Genomic DNA, 12,940 nt, shown 5'->3' with positions numbered 1-12,940 from the left:
TCCTTCGTTTCGTCGAGATAGTGTGGTACAAGACGATATCTCGGAATTTCTGGAGCGGTTCAACCAGCAAACCTCACATCTTCCCGCCGGAACACGTTTCTCCCTTCTTGAACAACAGTGTGTTGGGGACTGGCCGAGATCTGTGTTGTCAATAGCAAAAACTACAGAGGGCTACGCAGATAAAGCGGTAGAAGACCAATTTAACATTTGCATCGAAAGATTACGTGCAGAATTCGGCGAATCAAAAGAAGACAAGTGCCGCCGATTAGCAGCCGAGTTGAGCGCCATTCAACAAGAGCGTGGCGAGTCAGTGGAACAGTTTGCGTTCAAATACAAGAAACTACTGCATCAATTGGAGAAACTTGGCGAAAAGATTGCGAAAGATTGTCCTACCTTTGTTATTTCACAGTTTATTTCTAAAGTCAAGCCCAGTATTGCTCAGCCCCAGTAAAAATATGGGTGTGATCACGGTGTGATCACGGGCGTGATCACAAAGCGTGATCACGGGTAAAAACTTTTTACGCGTGATCACGGAATATATTGTGATGGAAGGTGATCACGCCTTGGTACGCTGGAAACCGTGATCAAACCCAAAATCACGGTGGCGTGATCACGGTCAGAAGAATAAAAAATTGCGTCAAGCACGGTTCAAGCAAAATATCCTTGAATATGCTTAATATGCTTAATTTCTAAATAAAACATCTAAATACCTTGATGAAATTGAATAAGTCTTTATTTTTATAACACGCTTTACAACTTTCACGGAATGTTGGCCGTACGTACAAGTAAAATCAATTCTAAAGCAAATAACAACTTGTTGTGAGCAAACGCTTGCACTTAGGACTAGCACCATTACTGTAACTAACTTGTAACCAAATAAACTGTAAAACAAATTATTTAAATGATGAAGAGTCAACACGTTTTATCCGCAACAGTTGACCGTTGGTGAGTGCGCCATTTTGGAAAGCTTTAGTCGTACTAGTCATTCTTCGATTACATTGACACTTGTGTATTTCTATATTGACCAGCCGTTTTAGCTGACACTTGCTCACCTCAATTTGCGAATTGTCTCGGTTCCTTCGATTCCCTCGTTGCAGAATTCAATTATCCAAGAAGTAATGTTTTGTAGAGAGCGGTAAACCAATTCATCGTTATTTCAACTTGCCGAACGGACTTAATCAACATTTGTGCTTCCATGATGTCGATCTAACGTGGACCGCAGTTACATTGTTGCATTTCCACACTTCAACTGACAAATCTGTCTTTAAAAAGGCAAATTATTTGATCAAATTTTACATCATAGCGAGCTATGAAGGACTAAGACTTTCCCGCTGTAAAATCAACGGTTGACTTCAATTTTGTAACACGAGCAAGCGGTATTGAAAACAATAAACCTGTTGTCAAAATTGACCAATCGCGTATCGTCTGTGCTTCATGAAACTTGAGATTACATTGCGGTCAGCTATTTTTGCGCCCGAATTCCGTCACGTATTTACGAAAGCCAAAGAGCGCTGAAATATAAAAAAGATTATACTGAGAAACAGAAGAAACGAAACAAGCAGTGTTGTTGCAAATTGTTTCCATGTGACCACAAGCTATTATGAAGCCAAAACAGTCAGGAAAAACAAACGATTGCCAACTTTGTCGGCAAACTGTCATTAATGTTTTCATTAATTCGGACGCAGTAATCACGCCAAAAGCGCGGACTTTCATCGGTGAGTAAATTACGATTTTGAAGAAAAGGGACAAAAAACTACAGCTTTTACCATTACTTAGTTTTAAACGATCCGCTTATCAAGTGTCTTATTTTTATGTGAGCGCACTGCCGGACAAATTGTTACATTGAAATTAGAACACTGCTGATCTTACCATTGCAGATGCTCAAGAATTTAGTTTAAGATTATATTAATTTTGGTACTTCATTTTCAAGGCTTCTATCTTGCTCTCTTTGGGAAGATGTAGTTTCGTCTATCGCCATAACTATAACGTGATCACGGTGAATTGGCAGTGATCACTCTCATCACGGCGTGACAGGAGTGATCACGGGTGTAATCACTCCCATCACACTGTGATCACGCTATCCCAAAGGTGTGATCAAGGTCAAAGGCGTGATCACACCCGTGATCACAGGCGTGATCCGTGATCACACTGTGATCACAAAATATTTTTACTGGGGAGCAGCTCGTTGTGAAAGCATCAGAATTTGAAACCCTCGATAAAGCAGTCGAAGCGGCTCGTCGTGTTGAGTTGTCATTTCAAACTCCGCCCGCCGCCTCGAAACCAAATCAGTCGCTCGATGAATGGAAAGTTACACCACCGAATGCGTTTGTTTCCTCAACCTCCATGAAATCTCAAGATCAGCACTCCCAACGACAGCAGAGGGCTTGTTACACTTGTGGAGAAACAAATCATCTGTCGAGGTACTGTCCAAAATACCGCAAAGACACGTCAAAACAACCGGAGATATGCAGAAATTACAATCGATTTTCCAAATCTAATTGCGAGGAAGACGGCAACAAATGCTCATATGGCCGACAACACAAGTGCCACGCTGTAACAAGTGGGGCTGTAAAGCTATCAAACACTCAGAAAATCGCCCATCAAGCACATCTCGCAGCGCTGTTCCATCTGATGAGGTAAATTCTCTTAGGCAGCAACTCGTAGTCTTGTCTACTCGTCTGGAAAAATATGAAGCTCAGTGTACGGAGAAATCCTCGACTTCTATTCCTGCAGGATCTGAAAACCAAACCTCAACCTGAGCTTCACGACCACCACCTCCAGCTTCATTTGATCAGCCCTCAACATCTACTCCATTATTTGGATTACCTGCCGTTACCATCCCTGCACATTCAGCAAAGCCAGAAACTCAGTTGTGTCAGCGTAATATTCTGTGGACCTCTGTTACATCTGCAGGTGAACCACTGCCCTTGCCATTGGATAGTTGTTGTTATGTATCTCTTGTGAGCAAAGTACATGCTGATCTTGTTGCATCCAAACGACCTGACCTCAAGTATTGTGCCCTTGAAGAACACATTTCTGTTACCTCTGCAGATTCAAAGTCTGATCTTAAAGCAGTTGCCACTATGCAAATCCCCATCACATGGGAAAATGAAACAGAAACTGTCTTTACTATGCTCGTAGTTCCAGGTCTCGTCTGGCCAATGCTCTTTGGAGAGAACCACCTTCATGCGACTCAGGCATTGGTTGATCATTATGCTCCGTCCATCATCTTTCGCCATCCAAGTATGCAGTTTCGAGTCCAGTGCTCGCTTGACAATCCACTTCAAGGTTTTGCAAACATCTCTGTACCCAATAGTTCCTCATCGTGTGCAAGTGGATCAACATCGCAGAAGCCTCATGTCAGTATTACATGCCTTCTTACCGGAGCACCACCACTGGGTGTTCACAAGCATTCACAATCCCTTCACCGTGGTCTTAATTTTGTTACGGTCTGTGTCACCCTTTCTGCAGCTTTAATGGGATACCAAGTAATGCGTCAACCGCTTTGGATTGAGGGTAAAGACATTCAACCAGGTGTCAAGGTTCTCAGTGGTCCCTTTGATCTCAGCCAAATCTCAAGTCATGTGAAACCTGAAACAGCACGCCCTAGCAGTGATCCGTGCTACAATGCTCAGCTCATAGACCTTGCTGAAACACCAGATTCAGTTCTAACAGAAGAAACTCCTGACATGCACATCACATACTGCACAACACTGGCAGTGGAATCTAAGTTGAAGAAGACAAGTATCCCTGAGAATGTCATTCTAGGAGATGTTAGAGACATGACAAAGGATGATGATGCTGTTCTCGAAGAAGCAGCCGACACTACTGCAAAACAACTTGCAGATGGATGGCTTACTTGGGCAAATACTCAGCAGCCACCTGCTTCATTGCAACCTCCAAAGGAAACTGAACATAAACATTGTGACTTAGACTTTTGTGCTCCAAAGCAATGGCAACTTTCAGTCCAAGTGAAAGAAATGGAAGATTCTGGTCTCAACTCATCCATATTGTCTCCTTTCTGTGATGCCCTACCAGAATTTGATTGTCAAGGTCCTGAGTTTCCTCCAGCAGAAGAGCTGACCTGTGACCCTTACTCATCTGCCTACAGTGATGCTTTATTTCATGCCTTGGATTTAGATGGCCCAGAGTATTCTAATGTTGATGAAGATATCATGAAGAGATTTAAGGAACTTATCAGTCAGTATTCTACTGCATTTGCCCTCCCTGGTAGTCCACTCGGAGCTGTTAAGGGGTTTGAGCATAGAATTGACACAGCTGATGCCCCTCCTATCTATCGTCACCCATACAAGAAAAGCCCAGAAGAACTCAGAGCGATCAAAACAGAAATCGAGCGGATGCTTAAGCTAAAGATAATACAACCAAGTCATTCAGAATGGGGTTCCCCATGCATCCTGGTCCGCAAACCTCCAGAAAAGGGTAAACTGCAACCTCCAAGATTTGTGGTGGACTATCGCCGCCTCAACAGTGTGACACAAGGAGATGGTTACCCTATCCCCTCTATCTCTAGCGTTCTTGATGCTGTCAGCCAAGGAAAAGTATTTGCGAAATGTGACTTGGTCAGTGGTTACTGGCAAATTTCTATCCGGCAATCGGATCAACACAAAACTGCATTTTGTACACACCTGGGACTGTACGAGTTTCTCAGGCTTCCCTTCGGATTAAAAACAGCACCAAACACATTTCAGCAGATTTTAAACACTGTATTTGCAGATTACTTGCACAAGTGGCTTGTTGTTTACGTGGATGACATAATTCAGTGGGCAATGACAGACGAGGAAGCCTTTGAACATTATTCATTGTTGTTTCAGAGACTGGTTAAAGTTGGTATGCAACTGAAACCTTCCAAGTGTACATTCTTCGCAAGGGAAATCGAAATACTGGGACATCGGATCACCCAAGAAGGTCGAACACCAATAAGCAAAGGAGTAGAAGCAATCTTATCTATGCCCACACCAACTAACACTTCTGCAGTCAAGCGTTTTCTTGGACTTTGTGGATATTTTAGAGACTTTATTCCATGCATGTCTACCCGAACACAAGCCTTGCGATCTCTTCTCAAGAAGGGTGTGTCATTTCAGTGGACCGAAGAAACAGCAAGAGAGTTTAAAGACTTGAAGCAAGCAATCACTGGCCCAGATGTTATGTTGTTCCATCCTGATTGGAATGCTCAGTTTGAATTACATGTGGATGCTAGCAAGCTAGGATGCGGAGCAATGTTAGCTCAAGAGAAGCATGGCATACTTCGCCCCGTGAGATTTGCATCCCGAGCATTTACACCAGCTGAATCACGTTGGACAACGATGCACCAGGAACTCTTTGCTGTGAAATGGGGACTTGAACAGTTTCGCTCTTACATACTAGGCCGAAGAGTTAAAGTTGTAACCGATCATGCGAATCTTAAATGGTTGACTACCATGGCACCACAACAGGCAAAAGTTGCAAGATGGTGCATGAGCATGGCTGAGTTTGACTTTTTCATCGAACACAGAAAAGGGGAAAGAAATGTTGTTCCTGATGTTCTCAGCCGTCACCCTGTAAAAGAAAACATTCCTGAAGACAATGTTGTTATACCTCCAGAGAACAGTGTTATCGCATTTATGATTATCGCAACCTCAGTTGATGTTCCACACCACACCCCTGAACTTGTTCATGGAACATTTAACAATACTATGGCTTGTTTACACAATGCATGTCTTATACCTCAAGCTGATTGCCTCGACCCAGTCTGCCTGGCTACTGCTCCAAAGAGAAACAAATGTACAAAGGAAACTCAAAGCAAAACTTCTGTTACAAACCAGACCAAGACTCCTCAAGTTGGTACATCTCAACAAAGTCCATCTTCAGACTGCGACTTTCAAGACTTTGAAAATTTGGAATCTTTAAACCGGAATCGGTCAAAGTTTGCTAAGAGACAGCTACAAGATTACTGGTTAAATCTGCTAAGAAAGTTTCACAGCTCAAATCAAGATCTTTCTGCATTTAAGAACATTCCAAAGGAACACTTGCAATGGGTTAAACAAATGGCAAAGCGCTCAGCTGTTATTGACGGTTTGTTAATGTATCGAGATGAACTTATGGAGGACCCAAATCACTATCGTATTATGGTTCCCAATGACATTCAACTTCAACGTCATCTCTTACGTGTATATCATGATTCACCTGTGGGAATGCATCGTGGACGCGAAGCTACTTATGGATCTCTTTCTTATGACTTTTATTGGCGAAATATGACTAAGCATGTGAGGAACTGGATCAGGCGTTGCCCTGCCTGTATCAAATTTAAGTCTATTGATCCCAAACATGGACCAATGCAAATTCGCATATACGACCGTCCCTTCAGCACCATTGGTATAGACTATGTTGGACAATTGCCTTCTACCCCAGCTGGTAACAAATGGATTCTGACTGCTGTTTGTCCCTACTCTAATTTCTTGCGGGCAATTCCGGTCCCATATAAACAAGCAACTACTGCAGCACGAGCTCTGTTTAATGATGTTTTCCTGCAATACGGATTTCCAGCAGTCTTACAAAGCGATCAAGGAGGAGAATGGCTTAATGCGGTATTACGCCAGCTAACAAAACTTCTCTCAATTGAACACATTGTTACAACAAGTTACCGTCCACGGCTAAATGGAAGTACAGAACGTGTTCACAGATGGTTGAATGCAGCAATAGGAATTTATTGTGAGAAACACCAGGAACGCTGGGAAGAGTTTCTGCAGCCAGCTGCATATGCTCACAATGTATCTCCAATTCCTGGTACTGGTCAAATTAGTCCATTCTTCTTGGTATTTGGCCGCAACGCACCATCACCTGAAGTCATTTCTCTTGACTTACCTGAAGAAAGCCTCTCAAGAAGCACCTATGCAGAGCAGCTTGTGTCTCGTATGCGTGAAGCACAAAAACAGTTCAACAGCATCAAAGCGGATATGAAGAGAACTCAAAGAGAATATTATGATAAATCATCCAGGGAACTTAACATTGCAGAAGGAAAGCAAGTTTATGTTAGAAGACCACCTCCGAGTTCACAACCAAAAGGATCAGCCACACGGTTCATTCGTCGATTTGATGGTCCTTACACTGTTATAGGACATGTTCATGGTCGCCAGGATCTATTGCGACTTCGACACAAATTCACTCAGGATGAGATTAAAACAGTAAACATTGAAAAGCTCATTGTTGTGCCAGATGAACTTTCAGAAGAAGTAGATTATGATCTCAGAAATAATGAAGAACCACCATCTAACACAGAGACAGTTACCCCTCCTGAATTACCCACTCGAAAGAGTGCAGCAATTGATCCTGATTTGGCAAAGTTAGCATTTGCTTTTGGACATTATCTGAACAGTCTACCAGGTGCAAAGGCATATGCATCAGAAGCCTGCAAAGTGGTGTACCAGCAGATTCCAGATGCACAGGAAATTTTGAAACGTTGCGGAAAACTTAAAGGACTGATTTCAAAGTGCCCTTATCTATCCATGTCTGGAGGCTCACATGGAGGAACTTACTTGTTAAAACTTGACAAAGACATGTTTGCAACTTTAGTTTCAGAAAACTAAAATCCCTTTTAAGAAGGGGTGGACTCATGAGGATTATAGACTGTTAAGATTTTCTTGTTAGCTTTGTTTCAAATTTATTCATCATGTACATTGTAATCGTTTGTCGTAAGTTACTCCCTTAAAGAAGGGGTGGACTGTAGTGGAATTATGGGACTGATAAACATTAGTCACGTGACATAGCACATGGAGCGAGCAACAGTCAAGCGAACGCGAGTCCTCCTTCTTCTTCAGTTCTTGTGGAGTCAGCATCTCCTCGTTAACAGTTAAAGTGTATATAAAGTTGTGTTTACAGTTCATTCTCGCAGTGGTTACTCTCAATTCCCCCGCTAGTCCCTTTACATAAGTACAGGGGGGGGGGGGGGGGGGGGCCGGAGCAGAAAGGGGGTGGGTCATCAGTTTTTGAGCCCTCAAAAAGGGGTGGGTTATGTTATTTCGGATCTACACGTAGGGGGTGGGTCATCTTATTTATTCACTTACTTTTAACTGTTTTAGTTCCAAGAAAAGTTGTATTCATCAGTATATAAAATTGATAAATTTCTCCATGTAAGCAGTTTTAAATGAATTTCTAGCGATTTCAAAAGGCCCAAATATAAAAATATAAAATCCCCCTAGATGGCTTGTAACAGGAGCCCATCAATGATGGGCTCCTGCTTGTAATCATATCATCAGTTTTACCTGACTCTCTTCAACCTGCATAGATTCACGCTGGGCTTTAGGCCTTTTAATACCAGTTAACTCTTTTCTCAAACAATTTGCAAATATGAATGATGGATAGTGGTTGTATTTTATGTTATTAATTTCTGTATAAAAATATGAACTCTTCAATAATTGATTATGAATTAATATCATATACTGATTCAGTTTTTTGCATATGTTTGTGTCTAAATTTCCCCATGGACTTTACACACAAATATATGGAAAACTTACAAAAGGCTAGTATGAGAAGTGATAAATTCATCCTTCTTTGGTGTGTTAAGAAATGGGAAAAGACGTACATGGAACAGTAGTGTCCATCAGGAAAAATGTCTATGTAGGGGATTTCACTTCAAAAGCTGAAGTCAAATGAAAAATCTCCAACCCCTAACAGATGATAAAGAAATGATAGGTCCCTTGATTTTTTTTAGCAAAGGGGGTGGGTCATGTAATTTTCAACCCCCTGTCAGGGGTGGTTAGTCAGTTTTGAGCCAGACGGAAGGGGTGCGTCACAAATTTTTCGAGCCACCACTTTTCCAATTGCTCCGGTCCACCCCCCCCCCCCTGATACTTATTGACCAGTCCCTTAGCGGGATTTTCGAGTTAATGCTGTCGTAGGATCTGCTTAGAGATCTGATCAGCAAATAAAATGAAATAACAAACAATACTGCAAGGCTGATCATACTTCGCGAAAAGTAGACTTTGCGAGACACCACGAGGACCCGCATAGGGTATTTTTCTGTTCGCTGTTGGAAGCCAACGTTGCTACAGACGCCATATGTAATTATATAGCAGAATCGCAAAAATGTGTGAATCCTCGCAGTTTGAGGTGAATCTCATCTTGATTGACAATTTCAGCGTAATCACAGCTTGCATTCTATTTGGTTTTTATCTTATTTTTTAACAGAGAAAGATAACAGTTGTACCAGTAAGCGGGATAGCTGAATAATAACGGATTATACTGATCAGTGTACAGTTCTAAAAATCATTTAAAACAATGTTTAAATCTGTTTATCGTTTACTTTGGTTCATTTCATGCAGCGAAGTCACTGCGGCACGGCGTGAAGCCGCGATTGTAAGTTTTTCTGGAAAACAACGCATGAAAAATTTAATTTGAGGATTGATTTGATAGTAGTTATATCAATTGTTCGCTATGTCAGTTTTCATTCTGTGTTTGCTTCAGTGACAACTGATTTCGTTTTTCTTCAATGCGAGATGCTCACGTATTTAATTCAGTTTCAGTTTCTTTGTATCGTAGTCACAATCTTTTATGTTGACTGATAACAGACCTATCACGTTAATAACCGCAAGCAGAGCGCCCGCTAACGTAAACATTATCTGAAAACACAAACTGCACAGTAAGCGATCAAAGATATCGCAATGTTTTTGTTTGCTATTTATAAGCGCGTATCAAAAACTGTCCATGTCGCTAAGGTGTCCATCCATTATTAAATGCAGACACTCTTTCAGCTTGTCGTGAGCTGGTGTGTACAAGAATGGTGAGTATTGTGTTATGAATTTTCACGCCTCGAATAAGTTAGCTGTGCGCCAGAAAATTACCCAGCAAGTTATGGAATAACGAATAAAAAGACGCGAAAAACGTAACACGACACACTGAGCCCAAAGGGGCTTTTGATCCTTTATTTGTATGAATGTAAAGCTTGGTGATTACTTCTCAACCGCTGCGAATGCCATTGGGGGTGCACAAGTAATGCATTTAGTTGAGAAAGACTTTGAAAAACACCCGAGTGTCGAGAGCATTCGGCAAGCTTATCAAGGCCTTCAATTTGGTTTTAACGAAATTGGCTCCGGTGAAGTGGAAAACGAACTGAAAATTCTTAAATCAAACAAAGCTACAGGGTGGGATGGAATCTCCCCGAAGATTCTAAAGTTAACTGCCAAAGGTTTAGCACCATCCCTAACAAGTCTCTACAACAGCATTATTAGAAAGGGAAATTGGCCTAACACGTGGAAAATGGGAGAATGGACTCCTGTTTTCAAGAAAGGAGATAAAACCGATCCGGGAAATTACCGACCTATAACAGTACTAAACTCTGTTGATAAAGTACTTGAGTCATTACTTTCCAAGCAAATCATGGAAACCATGAATCCACATCTATATCAGAAAATGTCTGCCTACAGAAAGACACATAGCTGTGAAACTACGTTGATAAGGCTAACTGAGGACTGGAAAATGGCTGCTGATAATAAGGAGTACGTGACTGTTCTATCCACCGATATGAGCAAAGCTTTTGACTCATTGCACCCTGCACTAATGATCCAGAAACTTAAAGCATACGGCTTCTCTGAAAGAGCACTAAATCTTTTGCGATCCTTTCTTGAGCGTAGAAGAAACAGAGTCAAACTACAAGAAGCGCACAGCGCATGGAAAGAACAAAAAAGGGGGTGTCCACAAGGCTCCTCCTTCGGGCCTCTTCTCTGGAATCTGTTCCAAAATGATCTCTCGCTACATAGGCAGTCTGCTAGTCTATTTATGTATGCTGATGATCACCAAATATACGCCAATGATAATGATATACAGAAGGCCGCCCAAACTCTTAGGAGAGAAACAGAGGCAGTGTCACAGTGGTACAAGGAGAACCTACTGCAAGCCAACCCTCAGAAATACCAGATCCTTACCCTTGATCCACAACCTTCCAAGAGAACCCCTGAATATGCACTGAAGATGGAATTCGATGGTCATGAAGTCAAATCATCGGAGTATCTTAAAATTCTTGGTGTAACCATCGACAACAAACTGACATTTAGTGAACACATTAGTGATATTTGCAAGAAAACGAGTTGTAAGGTTGGGGTGTTAATGAGACTACGTAATCTAATTCCATGGTCTGCAAAGTTACAGCTGTACAAATCTAGTATTTTGCCTCACCTTACATATTGTGATATTGTATGGCACTTTTGCAAATCATCCGATAAGAAGAAAATGGAGAGAGTTCAAGAGCGCGCACTCAGGGCAGTCTTTAAATCCCAATCGGAGACCTACAGTGAGCTACTGAAAAGAGCAGGTCTACCAAGTCTGTACCAAAGACGTCTACAAAACATTGCCATTCTAATGTATAAAGTAAAACACGGACTTGTGCCCACTTATATAACAGAAATATTTAATACAGCCCCGAAACGATATAATCTGAGGAACGCTGATTTTAATATTCCACGTTTTCGCACAGTACATTATGGAAAACATTCTTTACGATATTTCGGGCCTTATCTATGGAGCAAACTAGACCACAGTGATAGAGAAAAACATAATGTCACGAGTTTTAAAAACAGTATTTTAAAAAAAGACCTCACCCGTCTTATACAAACTGAGTGTCAATGTGACATATGCAGCTAGCCGATATACATTTTTAAATTTTTAATTTTTAACTCTTAACTGCAATTTTTATCTTTCACCTACTTTTATGATAAAATTTTATATTCTATTGTAATTTATTGATTTATTTATTTATTAATGTATGTAGTACGATTCTTCAGTTCTTCAGTTTTTCTTCTTCTTAGAATTTAAGTGTAAATATTTTAACTTTAAATAGCTTAGATATATAATAATGTAAATAGTGTCCACAATTAGTTTTTTTAAGCTAAATACTTCAGACACTTTAATAAAGTATTTCATTCATTCAATGTAAAAACATGTTTCATGCGATCAATTTTTTAAATGTCTTCGCACGAAAAACACGGAAAGCAAGAAAAAGGTGCATTCTTAACAAGCACAATATAAAATCATGGCACTATCAAATCTCTTCAAACTCGAACTACCAAATTATATGCCGATTTCACTTAGAAGTTTTGTAGAAAATCATGGCATTAGCAAATATCCCCACATTCGGACAGCCCCAATTCCCCCTGCCCCTTAAAAACAAAACCTCTTAGAGTTGGATAAAATCGGGAAAAATTTCATAATGCCATAACGTCCTAACTCACAGAATCACGGGCGTGCCACCTAGTGTTTCTGTTGCAGTTCTTGCAATTAGGAGTTTTGTAGAAAATCATGGCATTATCAAGAGAGCTCTCTTGGCATTATCAAATATCCCCACATTCGGACAACCCTAATTCCCCCTGCCCCGTGAAAAACCCCTTCGTGGAGTTGAATATAATCGGGAAAAAAATGCAGGAAGTTTCATAATTCCATAACGTTCTATAAACTCACAGAATCACGGGCGTGCCACCTAGTGTTTCTGTTGCAGTTCTTGCACTTAGGAGTTTAGTAGAAAATCATGGCATTATCAAATATCCCCACATTCAGACAACCCTTATTCCCCCTGCCCCGTGAAAACCCCCTTCGTGGAGTTGAATAGAATCGGGGAAAAAATGCAGGAAGTTTCATAATTCCATAACGTTCTATAAACTCACAGAATCACGGGCGTGCCACCTAGTGTTTCTGTTGCAGTTCTTGCACTTAGGAGTTTAGTAGAAAATCATGGCATTATCAAATATCCCCACATTCGGACAACCCTTATCCCCCCTGCCCCGTGAAAAACCCCTTCGTGGAGTTGAATAGAATCGGGGAAAAAAAATGCAGGAAGTTTCATAATTCCATAACGTTCTATAAACTCACAGAATCACGGGCGTGCCACCTAGTGTTTCTGTTGCAGTTCTTGCACTTAGGAGTTTAGTAGAAAATCATGGCATTATCAAATATCCCC

The sequence above is a fragment of the Oculina patagonica genome, chromosome 6 (genome assembly GCF_052425735.1).
Source record: "Oculina patagonica isolate OP01 chromosome 6, crgOcupat, whole genome shotgun sequence".
In the NCBI taxonomy this organism is placed as follows: domain Eukaryota; kingdom Metazoa; phylum Cnidaria; class Anthozoa; order Scleractinia; family Oculinidae; genus Oculina; species Oculina patagonica.
Note: the sequence above shows the minus strand (reverse complement) of the source record.